The sequence below is a fragment of the Camelus ferus genome, chromosome 2 (assembly GCF_009834535.1).
Source record: "Camelus ferus isolate YT-003-E chromosome 2, BCGSAC_Cfer_1.0, whole genome shotgun sequence".
In the NCBI taxonomy this organism is placed as follows: Eukaryota; Metazoa; Chordata; class Mammalia; order Artiodactyla; family Camelidae; genus Camelus; species Camelus ferus.
The window spans coordinates 90,361,099-90,381,466 of record NC_045697.1 but is presented as its reverse complement, the minus strand read 5'-3'; the positions used below and the strand labels follow the sequence as shown (position 1 = coordinate 90,381,466).

The window sequence follows — 20,368 nt, the reverse complement described above, 5'->3', positions numbered from 1 at the left end:
CAGACCAGAATACTCTTCTTATAGTTAGGTAGGGTCACAGATCTCTAAGCCAGGGAGAAGAGGCTGAGCTAAGAAGTACCCTCTCCTAAATACACCAACCTTCTAAGTCCTTCTCCTCTCACAGGATAACTAAGTAGGTATGGGGAGAGATCAGGACTGTTGAGACAGAAGAAAGTCCACATGAAGCCAGAGCACCAGAAGTTTCCCTTAGTCTTTTCAGTTCCGTGAAATGATAAATTATTTTTTGTTTTATGTTTCTATCACTTGCAACTGAGAGAGTCTCGACTAAATCCCATTCATTCATGTGACCAGTTATGGGCAGGTAATATGCTTTATGTTGGAGCTACAACAACGAACAAGTTATTATACTCCATGACTTGACAGTCTAGCTGGGGGTGTGGACAGTATGTAAGCTATTGCTTTACTGTGTGATAAGCACCAGAATAGGGTTAAGAATTGGATGCTATGGGAGCACATTGCTCTGGGGCAATAATGAATGATTTCCTAGAAGGTTTCTGTGAGGATTAAATGAGGCGGTGTAGGTAAAGTTCTTGTTTTACAATAGGCCTCAGTAAATACTAGTTTCTTTTACTTTTCTCTTTGACAGGGTCACCCCTTGAAGGCTGGGAGCTTGGCTAACCTTTGTGAGCCTTTGTTTTCCAGTATGTAGGACAGTACTCTGCACATGATGTGTACTTAAAAAAAGTGATTTGCAGAATTATTAAGGAATTATTTAATAATTTCTGAAATCTATCTGATGATAAATAGAACCACTTTCAGAAGATAAAGGTCTGAAAATTTGTAATTTGCAAAAAACTGAACTCTTTAATATTTTACTAGAAATTTGAGAAATTTGAGAAAAAGGAAAATCCTTTGTGAATACTTCACTAATCCACTTTCCAGCTACTGCCAGACTGTCATCACAGCATAGCTCCAATCATTACCAGCATCATCACGCTAATACATCTACCATGGTTTACAAAAAACTTCCTATGCAGTACCTTATTTCATTTTTTAAAATAAACTTTATTTTGTAGAACAGTTTTAGATTTACAGAAAAATTGTGAAGCTAGTACAGAGAGTTCCCATATACTCTGTACTCTCTTAACCTTATTATTACCATATTAGTACAGTATGTTTGTTGCAATTAATGAACCAATATTGAAATACTACTATTAACTATATTAAACTTATTCTCATTTTCTTATTTTTCACCTAATGTCTTTCTTCTGTTTCAAGATCCCATCAGGGATACTGCATTACATTTAGTCATCTCAGTTCTTGGCCGTGACAGTTTCTCAGACTTTCCTTGTTTTTGATGACCTTGACAATGTTGAGAAGTACTGGTCAGGGATTTTGTAGCATGTCCGTCCCTTGGGATTTGTCTGATTATTTTTTCTCATGTTTAGACTAGGTTTATGAGTTTTGGAGAGGAAAACTACAGAGATAAAGTACTATTTTCATAACTTTAAAAAGTATATAGTATTAACATTTCTTATTCTTGATGTTAACTTTTTTAGCTTGACTGAAGTAGTGCTTGTCAGATTTCTCCACTGTGAAGTGACTCCTTTTCTCCCTTTCCACACTGTAGTCTTTGCTTTACTTAGTTTTCAAATTGTCAGAGACCCACCTTACTAACTGCCATAAACGGTGGTGACATGAACAGAGATAAGCAAGTTGGGTAAATCATAGTTTGTTATGAAGATCAAATAGGTGATGCTTCTAATGTGCTTTGAAATCTGTTAAACATATACACTTAAGCTAGTATTTTTACTGAAAATCCAGAGAAATAAATATTCAAGAATTTGATGGCTTGGTTCAGGATAGTGGGAGACAAACTCTGTATAAGAGTTTTCTGATCTTTCTTAAAACTTACATCTTTTTAAGTGACCATCTACTTCTTTTAAGTACAAAGCCAAAATGATATGCCTTTCTGGTGCATGCTTGTTAATTGTGGTTTCTAATGCAGAAATTTTGAGCAAGAGCAGGAGAGTCATGCTCTTCTTAGATATTTAGGGCAACAACAGAGGCAAAAATGGTCTACTTTTACTCCCATTTTCTTCTCATTCCCTTAAATTGGGACTGGAAATATGAGAGATGAAAAATATGAGGGGGAAAAAAAGGGAGAGGTAGGGAGTGGACCGGAGGAATTAGTCTGGGAGTGGCAGCTTCTAAGTGATTTATTATGGACTAGGGAAAGCTTAGCATTTCTTCCATATTTTTCAGGAAGGATATGATGAGTTGCAATAACAATCTGGTGACTATTGCAGACTTGTTTGAATAAATCCTTCTTTATGCCTGCTTCCTTTTAAACTCGAGCTGAGTACCTTCCTCAGGTTAAATGGCTAATCAGTTTTCTTCTGCCTCCGAGAAGAAACATCTCTGAGGAGCCTTACAATTTCACTTGTTCAGGAACGTCAACATTTCTCCAGGTTCAGCTTGAACCAAAGGCAAAGCAATACCAGTAGTTGCTCTTTGTGAAAATAACTTCTCTCTTCAGGCTTTAAATCATGTCTTTTTCCTTTCTGCCACTGGTTTTCTCCTTTGCGATGGAGTATTTTCTGATTATTTTCCCACAACCCCTCCAGGAACTCCTACATCTATGGGAATTAGAGGCAATCAGAATGATACCTAATTTTCTTTATTTGTATTGTAGCGGAGTGTATATTCCCAGACAATTACTCTGTGTGTTCATTAACAGGAAATATTTGGTGAAATCTGAGACATCAAATTTCATTTTACTTTGTTGATTTCATATCCAGAGATCCTACTCTGGGGGTGCTGTTGTGGAGAGGGGGTTTTTATAGGGTAGGCAGTGGAACATAATGTTTAAGGCCGTGAGCTCTGAAGCCATATCACCTACGTTCCAAGCTGAGCTTTACCATGTACTAGCAATGTGACCTTGGACAAGTTACTTAACCTCCCTGTACCTCAATTTCTTTGTTTGTAAATGGGGATAATAATAGTCCTAATTCATAAGGTCACTGTGAGGATTAAACAATTTAATATATGTAGGATCCTTAGAACAGTGCCTGACATAGTGAATCTTTTGTGTTTACTGCTTATTAATATAATAATAATAATATAGATACATCAACATATATGCTAATATTTTGTATTTGTCTTCCCTCCCACTTTACTTTCTGTCCTGACTGTAATCAGCATTATTTGGGCTCCCTTTACATCTGACTTCATTTGGGTTTAGCCAGAGGAGGCCCTGAGAGGACATGGATACATAAAAGGAAAGAGGGGTGTGGGTGTCTTTCCTTTGCTTCCTCCCTGCTTCCTTGTAGCTGTTTCTTCTATATGTAGATGTGCTCCTCCATGATTCAGCTCCTGTTGGACAGCCCCTCCTGCCTCTTCAGCTCTTACTCGGCTCCTTTAACACCATTTCCTCCTCTTGTCCCGTCAGCTCTAGGAGTGGTAATACCTTCCCGTGGTTGAATCTCCGGATGCTTCATCATCCTTTGTTAGTTAGCTTGGTTTTCCCCACATCTTTGTTGTTAGTTTCTTCATTAGCATCTCTTCATTTGAACCATTTGGGGAGAATTCTATTTTCTGATGGGACCATAACCCATATAAAATTTTTAACTTTATATTTCTATTTGACAGTTTTGTAATGTCCCGACTACGAGCCTATTCCTTGTAATATGCTAGGAAAGTTTCCCTAGAAACTAGTGATTATTACTTGTAAACATTTAGCCTCTTCATTGTTATCTTACATTTCTTGAGACAGGAATTAGATTTTGAGTGTGCACATGTATGTATATATGTTCCTGACACAGGGCCAGGTATATAGCAGGTGGAAAAAAATAACCCCCTAGTATTAAAGGACATTTCTATTCAGAACAGTGAACATGATGGTTTACTCCAGTGACACATTAAGGGCTTTGCAACTATAGCAGCTTTAGTTTCAACCTCTTTACAGTTACTTGTTAGGCTTTAAAGGATTTATTGCTTGTGAAAGGTGCCAAAATAATAGCACTGAGAAAGAAAATCCCATAGTCTCACAACAGACTGTGACTATCCAAGCTTCCTCTGACTCCTGCCAGAGAGCTCAGTGGAGCTGATTGAAAGATTAGCTCATTTTCAGCTGAAGTTTTGATGTTCAGGGAGACTGGGAGGTTTACCTTCCCCTCAGGAAATTCTATGAAAGAACTAGATTAAGTGTTTTCTCTTTCTGAAGAGTCTCTCAAGCAGCCCTCCTGCTGCATCCTTGAATAGACTCAGGCTTTTTAAGAGAGAGTAGTTAATTAATTTTGTTTTTATATACTTTTTTTTTTTTTTCTGCAAAGGAAGATGCTTGTAAAGCAAGCCTCCTGGTCAACTGCTGAAATAGTTTGGTGAGCTGGCTAATTGTAAAGAAGATCCTAGCTATAACTTGTTAGCACCTAGCAAACAAAGTACTTAAATGCAGCTGTAGACGTAAATATTTAATCTTCATGTGCACAGAAATGGAAGTGTCTCTAATTTGAGTTACTTATGCAGATAGCTCTTGGAGGCTTATTTTCTTCTTTGGTAAAACAAATGGTAACACCACCTATCTTGTAGGTTTGCTGTGAGAATTAGTGATGCTTACAAAGCACCTAGAATGCAGTTAAGTGTTCAACAAATGGTAGCAAGGGGTACTGATAAAAGCTAAATTAGAAACTTATTTAAACTGAAAATGAATAGAAATAATTACTATGTTTACTTGATTGGTATTGTTTTTATGTTGTACCCTGCTTATTTTTTTGCAAGTAGACCAAAGTTGGTCATTGCCATGGGGAGGAGTATTTTTACAAAGGAAGTTCTTGGGAAAAGGCCACTTACCTAACCACAAATGGGAATTTTCTTGATCGGGTTAGATTACAACAGCTCAGTCAAGGATAGGCAAGCTCCACTAGGTGGTAGCATTGTCATCTGGCCCAGCAAGGGAAGCTACAAGAAACTGGCTGAAGATTATGTGAATATTAAAGACAGAAGTTTGGACATGAATATCAAGCCTGCTGAGGGCCAAGCAATATGACTTTTGACATGTCCTAATTGAGAGCCAACTGAGGGCTTGTATGGAAGACTGTCACGTCTATCACATGTATGCTCTTAAGATGTATTTATTCACACATGCGCGCGCGCACACACACACACACACACACAAAGTAGACCTAGGGAATTATGCCATCTGGGATCCAAAACTAGAAGAGCAAATTTCCCTCAAGGAGGTAAAAAATATAACATATAATATGATAATTACATAGTGCACACAAGATGTGTTTTGAACTTTACAGAAACAAACCTTTCAGGCTCAAGTTCTAGTGCCAAATAATAATAGCCAGAAGAGAACTACAGTTTGTGTTTTTTTTTATAATCCCTTCCAGGTCCTCACATACACCAAATTATGCTCAGGAAAGTAGGGACAGCACATACTTTTCAGGGGAAGTTCAGTAAATTGAACTCTTTGGATCAAAACACTAGCAAAACAGCACTGAAAAATCACAATATTTAACTCCCCTTTCAGAGTGCACACAAACATTAGGAAAATATGAAGATACCTTAACTTAAGAATTATTTTAAAATTTTGGGCTTGATTTTCTGACTCTGGATTTTACTTTCAGACAAGGCTTTTTTAGGAGTCATTTAGTGCTTTAGCGTCTTCTTTATTCTTTACATATCAAAGTTTTCTTTTTCTTGTTCTTTCTCATCATTTCTTTCCACATGATGATATTTATTTTCCCCTTTGTATTGAAAATAAGATAGGTGGAAAGAGATGAAACTTTTTATGATTCCATTTTACCATATTTCTCTATGTTAACAGTGGAATTCATTCAACATATAGCTCATAATGGAATTAAAACATGTAATATATATCCAACTGGCATTTCTTATACCTAAAAATTATGTAAGTAGGTGGAGTTTAATGTTAGAATGAGAGTAAGAACCTGTAATTTTCCTCTACCAGCCCTTTTCCTTGGCTTCTCCTGATGGAATATGCTTCTGAGGTGGATACCCCCTGGAATTTGCCCTAATATTTGTGACTGCTCCTAAGCTATTCAAATTTGTGAGAAGTAGATTTTTGACTTCCATGAGACTTGGCTGACTCCTCTGACCCTGGGACTTCTCAGGTCAAAGGATTCCCTAGAATTCAGGTGGTGGCAGTGCTGACTTCAGAATTCTAGAACTGCTTTGCAGAAAAAACCAGGAAAAATGATCTGTCAAAAACTTAAAGATTACTGTGGAAACAGCCAAGAGTCTAAATACTGTCTCTTCTAGGCTAGAACAGGCATAAATTGAATGATAGGAATGGATTTTTCTGAGAGTGAGTGACAGTGGCCTGTACTCTCAGCAAAGTGTGTGTATATATGTGAGTGAGCTTCTTCATAATCAGGAAGTTGGGATTGTTGTAATCTCCTTTGAGTCTTCATTTAAAATTGATTTTAAGTGCTATTAGCTTTTGAGGTAAAGGAAGGAGGAAAGGGAGTAAAAGGTTAATTGCTGGGGGTAGATGCATAAAAAGGTGGTTCTGTAACAGGACACTTGAGAGTCAAATTTAAATCTAGATGAGATTTGAGATATCTTCTTGGCCATTTTCCTTTCTGCATTGAGAACCTTTGTAAATTACAATCTGGATCTTGCTTCTGTAGAAGTTTAAAAAATCTTCAAACACTGATTAGCCTTCCAAGGTGTTTGAAGCCTACAGGAGATATAAAATTTTCCATGCTTTCTACTCTAAACTTATGAAACAAAACGAGTATAAATAAATAAATAAACAAGATTATAAAATATTTCTAGTCATATTTATCTTATTTGATTTTTGGCATAAGGAAATTTTTTTTTTTTTAAGATTGGCTAATTGTTTTACCCTGCCACAGTTTAAGAAGAGTAATTACAATATACCATCCACTCCTTTGTCTATGGATTTTTACATTTTTAAGAGAATAAAAAAAGCCTCTTACTATTTTGTGCAATCATGGTGGTCTTCTTTTCTTTACATTCTGAAGGATACCATAGCTGCCAGTGGATAAAATTTCTTTTGGGAGTAGAGATAGGCTTCCACATAGGATTATTTTGTAGTAAAATCAGAAATGTGAAGCACATGAATTAAATGGTTAAGAAGTGCTTGCAAGTGCTCCGTGATATCAGAGGAAATAACATTTATTAAATGAAAGCTGAACACTTTCTTGAGGGGAAAAAAATTTCATTTTCATCAGCTAATAATCGAAACAGTTTGACACTAACCAGAGAGAGCCAAAAAATATGGAAACAATTACTGAATTAAATGAAATATCACAAAATTATGTTATTTTGCATTTTGGTAAATGCAAGGTAAAAGCATTTCATGAAGATTCTATTATATATTGACCAAATAAAAGAAAAAGTTTAGGAGTGGGTTTAAAGGCAAAAGTAAGAAATGTGATTATCTTAAGATACCAGTAGAAAAATGTATGTGTTATTCTTACTTCCACATGCACAGTTCTACTTTAAATCACACTGCCGACTGCATTTATTATTAGGTTGGAATAATCAATTCTATGATGGAGTAAACTGGTTTCACTGACAAGAAAAAGATGCCTTACCAGTCTGGTTGGAGGTTTGATCAAATGCATATAGTTACTTTGTCTTAAACAAAAAAGTGATAGTGACTGTCATTAAATCTCAAACTCTGTTTTTACTTTTATGAGACTGTTACACATTACCACTACAATAACAAAATCACGTTTCCTGCTATTTCACGAAATCTGAAATGGTGATGAAAGATACTTCCTACCAATGATGTCAGTGGTTATTTAATTGCCATTAGATGGTAATGAAACTCTTTCTTGTGACTTACCCATGATGAAGTGTTCTTGATCAGATTGTGTTAAACAAAATGGCTGCCGCCATATTAGATGTTTTTTCTGAAAACTAGGTTTTCATTACTCAAATAATATTAGCAGAGCGAGCTGAATTATGTTTGGCATTAGCTTTTGAATTATTGCTTCTGAATAGTGTTTTTTAAAAAATTGGATTACCTTACTCTTCCATATTAGGGATAACATATGTTTTTGCAATGTTAAGAAAACATCCACTTTTCATTATTTGAAGTAAAAGTAATTTGCCCACCCTAGATCTCAAATTTGTTCTGTTTTGTCAATTTCAGCTACTAGTATCATTATTAGTATTGTTTTTTCTGAACACCAGACCTGTACTAGGGTCACATCCATGGGATATAAAGCAAATTAGAAATTTTAAGATGGTTTTTCTTTTGGCTTGAAATATAAAGGATTTCATAATAGTCCTGTCTTTTCTCTCATTAATCTTGGTATTTTACATTACCTTGTTAGCTTCTCTCTTTATTTGATATTCTGGGTAAGGTTGGGAGAGAAAGAAAAGAAATGAAGACCGTAAAACAGGAAGAAAGATTACAGCATCAATTCAGAAGTGGAGAAGCAACATTAACATTGGAATTAAGAAAAATTTCCCTATGTCTTAAATCCTAAACAAGGCTTTTGATATAAAGTTGAAGATACTGTGGTTAGTTGAAAAAAGAAGACACAAATATATAAAAAATGGAGTCTATTTTCTCTGCCCTTTACTCTAGGTTTGATAACATAACTTACCTTGGTTAACTGAATGCTAGGAAATTTGATTCAAGCAGGTGTTTGAGGAGTGCTTGCATACTAGAGCTTACTCTATCTTGCTGTTCTCTACCATCCTGAGATTGCTGTGTCTCAGGATGAAATACCACATAGAATAGAGACAAGCTCTCCTAGCTATGGTTTCCCTAGGTCAACAAGCCTGCCAACCCTCAGACATGTGAGTGAGCTATTGTAGATTGTTCAGTGCCAGCCAAGCTGGTATAGACCAGAAGGTCTGCTCAGCCAACCCTTAGAATCATAAGAAATAAAAATGTTATTTCAAGCCACTGAGTTTTGGGGTAATTTTGTATGCAAGCAAAAGCTAATTGATACAAATACAAAAAATGGAAACTTTGTTTTTAGATGAAAAATATGCTAAAATTTTTGTTTTCATTGTTGCTTTTAAATTTCTTTTTGAAAAAAGTGCTCCGGTGGAAAACTTGGTTTTAGGTTTCATGAACTCACTGTAGCTTGGGGAGACCACTCTTTATAGAGTGAATGACTTGAATCATTCTAGTTGAAAACTATACATTTCTCTTGAATTCCTGGATACTTTTCAAAGCTGGTTAGCTTTGTAAGAATTGGTTGTAGTTTTCTGTCAGGATATCATCACATTTTCTATTCATCTTTTTATTTCAATTTTGCTATTGTGTTTTTATACTGTTTTTTAAATGTACACTTGAGAACATTTGGGAACCAAACACATTATCTACTGCTAATTTAATGTGACACATCATAGATGTAAGTAACATTAGCACTAACATTTTTTATATTCCCATTAGAATATGTATCAAATCCTCAAAATTATCCAAGAAAGACTTACTGTATTTACTGTCAATAAGAATTATATCTCAGGTGTATGTATAGAGTACGTCTTCCATCTACTGGGGAACATCCAGATGATTAAAATTCATTTATACTTGAATATATACTCCCTATTTTTTTATAATTGAAAAATTAATTAATATAGGTTGTTGATTGAATGTGAGACTGTAGGAAAATTCAAGAAGTTGCAGTACTTAGAAATTGTGTTTTTCTTATTCTAGGGCTTTCTTCCCTATTGTTACCAAATTAATCTGGGCATTTTGATCAAGCACATTGACTAGGTTCTTTTTGAATAGGTTGATTTGAAGGCTTAAATTTCAGGGACGGCCAGAATGACTTTTTTTTTTTTTTTTGATCTTAGATGTTCAGAGTTGCAATCTGTTCTTTTGGACACAAGTCTTACCAGATGATCCAAATCTTTGTAATCAGCTGGCTCTATAATTCTCTTTGTTAGAGAATAACTTTTGAAATTGTAATCTAAAATCTGGAAGAGTTACGGCTTCAGATTGGTAACAACTTTGTGTTTTCAAAGGCTAAGTATAACTCATGCTAAAAGTCATTATTTTGGGGAAAATTATATGAAATGAGTAAAATAGAGAATTCTTTCTTAGATATGAGAAATAACACATAAAGTTTCATGTGTCTAAAATATGGCTCCAGGTTTTATTGATAGTGATTTCAAATTACATCTGTCAGTTGTGTTTCAAGGCAACTGAGAGGACCAAACAGCCATATTTTATGAGTATAATGGACTCACATACTCAGGATGGAAGGAAGGAGGTCCATTTAGATCCAATTTCATGTTGAAGACTTAACTTTTCTCTTGTAACATATTCTTGTCAGTTTTACATGAAGCAAGATTATATTTGCTCAATAGTAGGTTTAGACTAATTCTGTTGCCTTTTTGCTGAAAAGAAGGAACTTTTAAATTTGTTTTTGGGGGAGGGGGTAAGATTGTGTGGTCATTCTTTTAATAAGAATGGATAAGAACGAATCATTGATCAGTGAGTACATCATGCAATTCTAGTGCCACTACAGCAAATCCCAGATAATTGTACTTTGGAAAAAAAGTGGAATTTAGAGCTAAGTAATTTGGATGTAATCTGCTGATTTGTTGAGTAGCCTTCAACAAATCATTTAACCTCAGTTATAACATGCTTTGAAATCCTCAGGTAAAAGTCCTCATGTCTGAAACAGAGTATGAGACTAGATTCTCATTTTATTCCATACTCAGGGGGAATTTTGAGAGCATTGCATAGAATGAGAATTTGGCACAATAGTATTACTACGAATTTGGGAACTAAGTGCACATATTCAGTATTTATGGTTCTCAACATTGCAACAGCTCTGGATGATGGAAAAACATTATTTTGTGCAGATTTTTTCGATTGCTGGTGAGACTAGACTAGTTACCATAGAGAGGAATGAACAGGACTCCTTAGCAGTCTGGAAATTAAAAAGAATCACTTATGTTGTGATTTATCAGTCACCAATGAGGGATTCAGAGGTAGTTGAATAAAACTGTCATTTGAAATGTTTCCTTTCATATCCTGCTTTAGGTGTGTCTCATCCCCTGGCACTGAGGTGGCACTGGGCTTCCCAATGTCAGATACATCTTGTCTGGATGGCTGGAGTCAGATTCAGAGGTGCCTGAAGGTTTCACATGGCCCTTTGGAAAGAGGGTCAATTTTGAGAAATGTAAAACGTGCTTTTGCCTATTGCAAATCATGTATCTCCTAGATTCTCAAATCAAGGTGTGATAATAGACAGGATGATATTTGGTTGATGCTAGATTGGACATTCAGATAGAGCTGTGATCAGGAATGTATAAATGAAAATCCTCAGGCCCAGACCTGATGCTATACTGCTCATGGAATTAGCCTGGTGGTTGTTCTGGAAGCCTGGTTATAGTTGCATTTCAGTCATGTGGAAGAAGCTTAGTGAGGGAAACTGAAAATATTTCCAGGTTTTTTGAGTCTTTCCACAAATCTTTACTCTGCCCCTATTCTGCATCAGGAATCCATGCGTGATTTTGGGGACATGATAGTGCAGTAGACAGATGCTTAATGATACTGCTGCTATGGTGGGCAGCTGCCCTTCTGAATAATGGTTGCTTTTAATAAATGTGTATTTTGGTGAAATGTAAACATTCTGTATATTATGCTTCATTTTAGAATGATGCACTTCTACAAATATTGCTGTCTGAAGTGAATGTAAAAAACCTTCTGAGATCAACTTATTTCATTTGTCCAATAAGTGTTCAGTCAGTTAACCTTATTTTGAGCCCATTTTTAAGTGCTAGGTACTTTTCCACTGAGTTCAAATTGAATTTGTTTTTGGATTAGCATCTGTGACTCTTATCTGAAAAGGTTATGGCTGAGTGAGACTGCTCCTGAAACTGTGACCAGCCTGAAGTATCCGGTTTTACTTGTTTCTGCTGGTTCATCAACATTTGTCTTCCCTGGCATTCAGTTGCTGACTTGGTACAATGTATCAAAGAGGAAGCAGATAAGCAAACATTTTCAATAGCGGATGATAAATGACACAGTAGATATGAACATGGGACATTGGGGAAACACGGATGAATCACTTAACTCAGACTAGGGTCGTCAGGATGGAAAGGATAAAACTCACTTGTATTAGTTATTATTACTGTGTAACAAGTTGCCATAAAATAAAATGGCTTAAGACAATAATAAAGATTTTTTTTTTTTTCACTCTCACTATTTCTCTGGGTCAGGAATTTGGGAGCACTTAGTGGAGCAGTTCTAGCTCAGATGTCTCCAATGAGGAGGTATTGAGATATTAGCCCAGGCACTGTCATTTAAAAACTTGACTAGAGGTGGAGGATCTGCTTTCAAGGTGGTTCATTCACATGGCTTTTAAGTCTGAGTTGTTTGTTGGTGGGAGACCTCAATTCCTTTCTATGGAGACCTTACCATAGGACTGCTTGAGTGTTTTCAAGACATTGATACCTATTTCCTTTAGAGCGAGTGATCCAAGAAAGACCAGGGCAGATACCCTGCTGTCTTTTATGATCTAGCCTTGGAAGTATCCCACTTGCACTTCTGTAGTATTCTGCTGGTGTCACAGGCCAGCCTGGTGAAGTGTGGGAAGGGACTACACACAGTGTGAATACAGGGAGGTTGGATCGTTGGGGCCATTTTGAACTGGCTCCACACCAATTTTTAGGGATGCTTAATAGCTGAGATTTGATTCTGGTCCCTGGAGCATTAACTCACTTGGGCCTTGGCAACCACCATTGATAATGTGAGTCTCTGATATTTTGTATGTTATACAGGTTTCTATTACTACTACTCTTTGAATCACGTGGAGTAACAACAAGATGTTAGCAAAACAATGGATACAAATGCTTCTTAATTCAATGCTACTGATGAATTAATCCTAGTGGGGACATTGACAAGCTAATAGGTTTTAGACAACATCACAGGGAAAAAAAATCATATTTGCTGTTAAACATGGGAATTTTGAAATAATTGTTCTTTCTAATAGGGTTGTTGAAATATCACCATGGGGTTCAAAGTGGGAATCTCTTTCCCTGGAGGCTTGACAATTAGCCATTTGCATATATTGGCCCATATTGTGTGTAGCTCTAATGTGAGTTTCAAGCATATCATGTAGTAGACCACTTAATACTCAATAATGTAAGTATCTCCTAGATCCTGTCTCAGAAAAGTGATGAAGTCAGTATTTGGGTCTTGAGGCCTGAAACCTTTCTTTTGTTGAGTAGGGGAAGTGTATGTTGCTGATTAAAAGTTGATGCCCATTATTTTTACTAGATAGTAGTATTTTGCTAATATCATTTCCAGTTTTATGGTGGTATTCAAAGGTGGTTTGGAAAGGGGCTTCACTCTTCTTAATTCCAGTGTCCAAAAAGCCACCCTACATAAACATATCATCTAACTACAGTGTGCTTCTAATATAAATTCCATTTCAGGATTCCAGATTCAGTCTTTTAAGTCCCTTGTATATCAAAATTAGGGCTGCCACTGTTCCAGACAATCACTTGCCTGTCTGTATTAACATAGTTCCACATTAACATAGCTCAAACTTTGCTGCTTGTTAGATTTTGGCATCTGCATTTATCCACATAGAATCTGGCCTCTTTCTCCCAATTTGTCATTATAGAAGAGCTCTGAATTGATTGTGATCATAGAGCATTTTCTGCCTATGTCTTACTTGTAGCACAAAGTGGATATTAGCTTTCCCAATTAAAGCAGATTTCCTGCTTTACCAACCACTCTGACGTGCTGAGAGAGCTGACAATTTTAGTACTAAGCTTGTTAGAGTCGAATGCACTTATTATAGTATTTTCCATAGTTTGTTATTTGTTGAAAGCAGAGCTGTTTTCACACAGAAAGGTCCAAGATGCAGAGATTGCTGAGTATATATATTTTATCTTCTCCTTATCTCTTCTTCCCCTAATCTCTGTAGGCACCCCATCACTTATAGCCCCTTTATGTATGGCCATAATAGTCTGCCCTTTATTGTTTTTAACATAGGCCCTGGAACACATGTTCATCAACTTAAATTTGTTATGTAATATGGACATATTTTCAGTTTCACCTGTTAGCCCTCCCAATATCTTTTTTCCATTCTTACCTATCAAAGACCATACTCCCTCTTCCCAGGGTTACTTCTTTTTCTATAGTTCATTTCTCTTGATCGCTGTCATATCTGTTAGTCTTCTGTCTTAAGCAATTTTAAGAAAAGAGGTTGGACAAGCAAGGGAAAACTGAGGGTACCCTTTCAATATGGGGGATCTGAAGACCCTGGGGAGCTGGGAATAGAATATTAAGACAGTCAAAAACCTTTTAGGAAAGTCTGGGAACTTTGATATAGAATTAACCCATGAAGTTCTTCTTTAGCTCTTTCACACCCTTATGGTATATATTCTTTCTTTTCCAGTTCCTCTGAATTGCCAGCACCTCCTCCTCCTTTTATCCCTTACTCGTTTGTACTTCTCCATGTACATGCTGAGGTCCGTCAACCTGGAAGCAGTCTGAACCTGTTATGAATTTCCCTTAGTCTGTACCAACCTAGCAATATAAGTAGGGAAGCTAAACTTTAATAGATCAGTTACTTATCTCCCCTGGTCACATCCAAGTTCCTTCCTCTGCTAGTAAGAGAGAGGGCAACCACTGGGAGTATCTCACACAAATTAAACTCTACTTCTCATTGGGCTCTTCACTCTCAGGTAGCTCTGGAGCTCTTTAAGATGCTCCTAAATTACCTAACCAAGTCCCTGATTTACCTTTTGAATGTTGCTTAAATAGTATTTCGTGATGGGGTCACTAGCCCTTTCTTCTCCCACGGCAGTCTTCCTTCAAGCATCATCTCTCTATTTATGACAGCCATCCTATTTTCAAATATTATTGAGGTTTCTAGTACAGGGTAGTCTACCTTTTTCATCTTAGTTTCTTAATGCAAGGGGGAGATATCTTGAAATGATAAGGTTTGGAATCTCTACAAATTCTTCTATTTCTCTCCTTAGCTCCATTTTAAATGAGCCCTGCCTCTGGTCTGAACTCAGAAAATTAGAAGCACTGTTCCAGATTTCATGAGTCCCCTGAAGATCCCATTCCATCAACAGTCCAAACACTGTCAGTAATTTCATCAGAAAATTGTGGTGATCAGAGGTTCACACTCCCATATTCACCACTTTCACATGTGTCTGTCTGGATGTTTTTCTCCCGTTTTGGAGGAAGGGACAGTGCAGTGTAAACCATGTGTTTTGGCACTGTACAGACAAAGTTTGAAACATGGTCCTACAAATTACTAGCTGAGGAACAATGGTTGAATTATTTATAGTCTAAAAAGTGTCCTCATGTGCAAGTTGAGGATAGTAACCATTTGATGGGGTTGATTAAATAAGATAATGTATTTATATGAATGAGCAAGTGCTTGGAATCCAGCATACTATTAACAATTGTCAGCTTCATTCCTTGCTCCTTACCTCTTCCCAGCTGAGATTGCTACCCTTTCTGGGGTCTTGCTCCATCAATCCTAGATTTTAGGGTCCCACCTTTCAACTATATATACTCACCCATGTTAGAAATTTCTCTCTCTACTTTGGTTTTCCATTTAGCTATTGTGCCAGTTTCCCTTCTTTATTTCCTTGCAAAAGATTGTCTAAACTATTATGTCCCATTTACTACTGCATGGATCAATGATTGTTTGTCTTTCACCGTCACCTGACTATTGAAATTGCTCACACCAAAGTTTCTCGTACCTGTGGAATTGCCAAATACAGTGGGTACTTTTCAGTCCTTACTTTCCTTGCTCTGTTTATAGCATATTACAACACTTACCCATTCTCTAAAATTGTTTCCTATTTCAGATTCTTCTCTACCTCTCCGAGTGCTGCCATATTCTCCTTATAAACTTTATTTTCTGTCTACCACTTTAGCATTAGTATTCCAGGCTCCTCACCTCTTCTTTCCTCTCTTTTCCGTCTCAGTCTTACTCTCTCCTCTTTCTCTTTAATTCACTTCTCCCTGGGTGTTTTCTTCCTACCCAACAACTGCAGAATACCAAATACATGTGGAAAATCCACTGAGAGACAAAAAGATAGAGCAAACTATGATTACATAAAACTGTATGCATGAATCTCAGAACAATTGTTTTGAAGAGAAAAAGCCAAACATACAGAGAACTAAATTCTGTATGCATTCACATGCAGTTCATGAATGGTCAGATTAATATATGGTGTTAGAAATCAGAACAGTGGTTGCCTGTGGGGGCACAGGGAGGGACTAGAATGGTTCCATGCAAACTTTCTGGGCTTGATGTGCATGTTCTAAATTTTGATTGGGGTGTTGGTTACATGGGCCTATACTTTTTTCAAAATTTATTGAATTGTGTACTTGAGATCTGGGTGTATCAGTGTATGTAATATTCACTTCAAAAAAGAAAATGTCATTATGAGAGAGGTAGCGGTGGTGGTAGAAAGCTGATGTTACCCTCTCTCCTGCATATTCTCCCCTACCTCCCATAGGAGTTTCAAAGTGTTCTGTATTAAGAAGATGGATCTGCTCCATTTGAGGGTGTTTTTGACTAAGGCATAGATTTTGTAGTTTAGAAGGCTGATCATCAGTATGAGCTAGAACTGAAGATGGGTGAAGGAAAGGCAACTCCATACGTTAGTCCTAAGTTGAGACTGACACTACAATGTCACATACTTAGTTACATGAAGGGAAAAATATTTGCCAGCTTTATGTACAGTACAGACACTGAATTAATGGAACTGTGTGCTTGAAGTTCTTGGAACTTGGTTTTTGTATGTCAGATCTGTTCAGCGTGCTGGGGGTAGAAAGAGGGTTGGAAAGGAGAATATGCCAACCTACCAAATTCCATAAACACAATTATTTGAGGAAATTCTGGTAAAAATGCACTAAAATATAATTACATTTACTGATACTTAATTATGATGCCAGTAGCTTTAATCTAAACTAGGCAAAATGGGAAAAATTCATTTGCCTCTTTAAGTACTCAAAACATAATTTCCACAACTCAAAATATCTTCAAATGTATGCGTTGATTTCATATATTAGTTCAAGACTGATGTAATGAGGCAAAGAATCTTGACTGGCTCTGATTCTCTCCCCTGTAAAGATGCACAGGCTCACGGACCTCCAAGAGGCCTACATACTGTCCAGATTTACTGAATTTTTTCTGGAGAGAGGAGTGTTTGGTTCATAACATCTTCCGGTACACTCAGAAGTGACAAGTGGTTAAGTATAATGACTTGACCTTTCTAAAGAGATGAAACTATATATTTTTATTGTGAAAAGTTCAGCTTATTTGTGTTTTTTGGTAAAAGATGTTTAATTTTCTTTGCATTTCATAGAGTAGCTTGGCTCTCATTCTTAGTTATTTCATTAGCAGAAATTTTCTTCTATCAAGATACCATTAAGATAGTTTCAATCCTGTATTTACGCTTTATTTTTGTTTGTTTGTTTTTTGTTTTTTGTTTGTTTAGATTCCACATATGAGTGATCTCACATGGTATTTTTCTTTCTCTTTCTGGCTTACTTCACTTGGAATGACATTCTCATAGACAGAATACAGGCTTGTGGTTGCCAGGGGGGGCGGAAGGTGGGATGGGATAGACTGGGATTTCAAAATTGTAGAATAGATAAACAAGATTATACTGTATAGCAGAGGGAAATATACACAAAATGTTATGGTAGCTCACAGAGAAAAAAATGTGACAATGAGTGTGTATATGTCCATATATGATTGAAAAATTGTGCTGAACAGTGGAATTTGACACAACATTGTAAAATGATTATAAATCAATAAAAAATGTTAAAAAAAGATAGTTTCAGGAAAACGAGAAGAATGGTAAACAGTTTTCTGGTTCATTCCTTTTTTTTTTTTCGTTTATTCTAGTTGTCTTATAGAAAGATTTGTATCTAAATTGAACCTTCTTCCTTGTTATGCTGTTTTTGTCTCATCATAATGTTTCCTCACTTTAATTAAGGCAGCATGTTCTCTTAACATGAAAATGAATTCGAAGTCACAGATTTGTCATACTGATTCCATTTCTTTATCAGGAAAGCTGTATGTGCCGAGAAGCTAAACCTCTGTTTAAGCATGAATCCGCATGGTAATCTCTTAAAACTAGGAGGGCTAATTAATGTTACATATAGAGTCCTGAAGTAGATGTTTTAAATATATAGTTTACTCCATGGTAAACCGTTGTACTACACGATTTCTCTTACTGACATCAAATAAATCAATTAAGCAATATTAGGACTTTTACTTGTTATGAATTAGATTTATAAAGTCATTTTTATTCCATGTAACCTGTCGACTAGAATACTTAGTGGTGACCTGCAAATATAGGCCATATGACTCTTATTGTCCATAATTTGTCATGATCTTAGACATGTATGTATGAAAATTAATGTTTCATATACAGTTAGATCTCTTTTGTGCATTTTCTCTTGGTTGCTCCCTCTCCGCACACACAAACATATATATTTTTTACGTATCTATGTATGTTTAAATGTACCTAAAAAATACACTGATTGCATAACATCCTCAGTATTTTATTGCCTCCTCTCTTCCTTCCTTCCTCCCTTCTCCTCTTCTCTCTCCTTTGTTCTCCTCCTCCTCCTTCTCCCTCTCTCTCTCTCCCCTTCTCTCTTCCCCTCCCCCACGTCCATGAATCCTTCTGGAAGAAATTTAGTGGGTAAATATGAGGAGTTGGTGTGATCATCACCACCTTTAGGCTTAATGAGCTTTTCACTTTGTCCTTCCATACTGCTGTTCTGCATTTTTACAGAACTGGTGCTGTGCATACAGATGGGCACTTGGCTAGCAGAAATATACTTGGTGTGCTTTACTTCACATATCCGTGTATACACATTGCACACATGGTTCACAATTCCCATGGTTCATAATTCCCTGTCACAGGAAATGTCATGCAACATATTAATCATAAACATCCTAAAAATTGGATCTGATCTTTTTAATATCCCATTTGCTGTTGCAATGGAAATATTTCCTAATAAAAATATTCAAGTCTGCCAAACCAATGTAGTGATCTCCAGTGTAACATACTGCTTTCCAAGTACTCTACAGTTTTATGATACTGATGCTGTGTCGCCAAACTTGGCCACCAAGCTTGCTCCAAAATGTTGAACTCTTAGCAAAAATGCTTCTATAATAACTTCCATTCTCTTGCCCAGACTAACTCTTAAATCTATGAAAGCATCCAAATTCATTATTAATTTTATTGCTTCCTCATTGAATAATATAGAGCTATCCATTTGAAAGCTCCTCATCTTTTTAGTCTATTTTGTTTTGACTCATCGTCTTTTGTTTATTTTCTATGCAAGTTATTTTGAGGCAAGGAAAAGGACACAAATAAGGATTTCTATTTAAAGTCTTCTTTCTTACCACTGTTTGTATTTTCTTAGGGTCGTGAGTCATTGTTTATGGAGATGGCATATTTCTGTTTTCTTCAGTGGATTTTTGGTCATGCATGTGTAAGACATTGATTTGCGATACTGATGCCCATTTGTCCTTCTTTGTTTTTAATGTTATGAATCCTAATTTAAATATAATTTTCTCCAGATTATTATGAATATAGTTGTAAGTTAAAGTAGCCAAAACTCACAGAACCTCTGGAAGCAGAATGGTGGTTATAGGGAAGAGATGTGTGAATTTTTGTGTCTTGGGGACTGAGGTGAGAGAAAATTAAAGAATGGAGGGACTGTGAAAGAAAGAGTTAAACTGTTTTTTTTTTTTTTTTGTTAGAATTAAAGTTTTGACATTTTGTTTCACTACTGGGGTTTATTATGAATGTGGACATAGGTATATATAAAAATGTGTTATTTGTCCACTCAAAACAAGAAATGCTGGTCTGCTTCCACTGCAGAACTATTAGCATTACTCCATCTAATCTTAGAAAGACTATACTCTTGGGAAAGCCTAGAAACAAAGATTTTGGCCTCAAACCACTTTGAAATAGATAATTCTTTATGAGAATGGATATTTGCTACCTTTAATTTGAATTATCCGCAGTATCCAGGAGAATGGATTTTGCTGCATTTACTTGGAATTATTCATTGGAATGATTCAAGGACGAGAAGTTTGATGAAAAAAAGAGGATTGACGCAGAGGGTTGGCTCATGCAAGTGATATGTCTGTAGCTGGGGACTGGCCAAGGCACTGGCAACTACTGGAGTCCCTAAAGATGAGGGAGATAGGAAGGGAACAATGACAAACTCATGATTTTGTCTCAAGCCATTTATTCATTAATTTTTACTCTTTTATGTATCTCAAATACAGTTAGTCAATAAGTCTGTGTCAGACAATGTAGCAGTGAGTTTTTCTGACAGTTTTTAAAGAATGGAGATATATTGCAAACATCTATAAATTTTTCAGTTTTAAGTTATCATTCACTAATTGATTTA

The 20,368-nt window shown here is 36.2% G+C and overlaps 1 long non-coding RNA gene across 1 annotated transcript; it reads left to right on the top strand.

Moving 5' to 3' along the window:
- Nucleotides 1–1,298: 1,298 nt before the first annotated feature.
- Nucleotides 1,299–20,165, top strand: LOC116667190. Its single transcript, XR_004323994.1, has 3 exons — nucleotides 1,299–1,414; nucleotides 17,511–17,517; nucleotides 20,154–20,165. It is a non-coding gene; the product is annotated as an uncharacterized LOC116667190 (long non-coding RNA).
- Nucleotides 20,166–20,368: the final 203 nt, after the last annotated feature.